Below are 1,339 nucleotides of genomic sequence, written 5' to 3'. Positions count from 1 at the left end.
CTCCGGGTTGACCTGGTGGCCGAGCGGGGACTTGGACAATCTTTCGGACTTGGAAAAATTTTTCGGGCTTGGAAAAAATTGTCAGCCCGCTTCCTCCGGGTTGACCTGGTGGCCGAGCGGGGACTTGGACAATCTTTCGGACTTGGAAAAATTTTTCGGGCTTGGAAAAAATTGTCAGCCCGCTTCCTCCGGGTTGACCTGGTGGCCGAGCGGGGACTTGGACAATCTTTCGGACTTGGAAAAAAAAATTTCAGCCCGCTTCCTCCGGGTTGACCTGGTGGCCGAGCATCTCACCGTCCCCGGACGCAGCGAGGGACTGCCTCCCGGCCGTCAGGATCGGGCCCCTGGAAGTCTGGGTGGGGTGCGGGGGGGGGGGGGGGAATTGCCCGACGCCTCCGAGGAGCGCTACCGGGGCGGGCCGGGCCCCCCCTGCTCGAAAAGGAAAAGAAGGATCGGGCCCACGAGAGACAGGGACCCGGCCGCCAGGCAGGCCGACCTGGGTTCACCGTCCCCGGCCGCAGCGAGGGACTGCCTCCCGGCTGACTGGATCGGGCCCCTGGAAGTCTGGAAAAAGTTTAACCCGACGCCTCCGAGGAGGGGGCGCCCAGGGAAGGAGGGAGAACCGGGTTGACCTGGCAAAGCGGCCACCAGGTATACCAGTTAAAACCTATGGGTTGACCCGGTGGCCGGAAAGCATACCGGCCAGCCAGGTGAACCCCGTTCGATTCCACGGGTTGACCTGGTGCCCGGGAGGGGACTCGGACGGTTCCCCCCGGGGTACGCCTTCCTCGGCCCGAAGGAACAGGGTGCGAACCAGGCGCGGGGGCGGGGCGGGGAACCGCTGGAACCGCTGGGGGACGGGGGAACGGGGAGGGGGGGAATGGATCGGGCCTGCCGGGACCCGGCCGCCAGGCAAGCCGCCCCGGGCTCACCCTCCCTGGCCGCAGCGAGGGACTGCCCCCCCCCCCCACCCCCGGCTGACAGGATCGGGCCCGCTGGAAGTCCGGGAAAATATTTTTCCCGACGCCGGAGGGAGGGGGGGGGGGAGGGGAAGGGGCTCTGACGGGCCAGCCCGGGCCCCGGAGCTTGAAAAGGAAAAAAAAGGATCGGGCCCGCGAGAGACGGGGGCCCTGCCGCACGGGGCAGTCCGACCGGGGCTCGCCGTGCGGCAGGCCCGGGCGCCGGCAGGGGAAAGCGGGCGAGGAGGCGCGGAGCCGGGTGCCTACGGCCATACCGGACCGAACGCCCCCGATCCCGTCCGATCTCGGAAGGTAAACCGTCCCGGGCCTGGCTAGTACTTGGATGGGTGACCGCCTGGGAATCCCAGGTGCCGTAGGCA

At 67.8% G+C, this 1,339-nt stretch overlaps 1 non-coding gene across 1 annotated transcript; it reads left to right on the top strand.

Annotated features, from left to right (window-relative positions):
• The first annotated feature begins 1,220 nt into the window (after positions 1-1,220).
• Positions 1,221-1,339, top strand: LOC135894902 (5S ribosomal RNA). Its single transcript, XR_010562442.1, has one exon. It is a non-coding gene; the product is annotated as a 5S ribosomal RNA (ribosomal RNA).

Source organism: Emys orbicularis (genome assembly GCF_028017835.1).
Source record: "Emys orbicularis isolate rEmyOrb1 chromosome 15 unlocalized genomic scaffold, rEmyOrb1.hap1 SUPER_15_unloc_6, whole genome shotgun sequence".
Classification (NCBI taxonomy): domain Eukaryota; kingdom Metazoa; phylum Chordata; order Testudines; family Emydidae; genus Emys; species Emys orbicularis.
The sequence above is the reverse complement of the archived record's forward strand: the minus strand, read 5'-3'. Positions and strand labels throughout refer to the sequence as shown.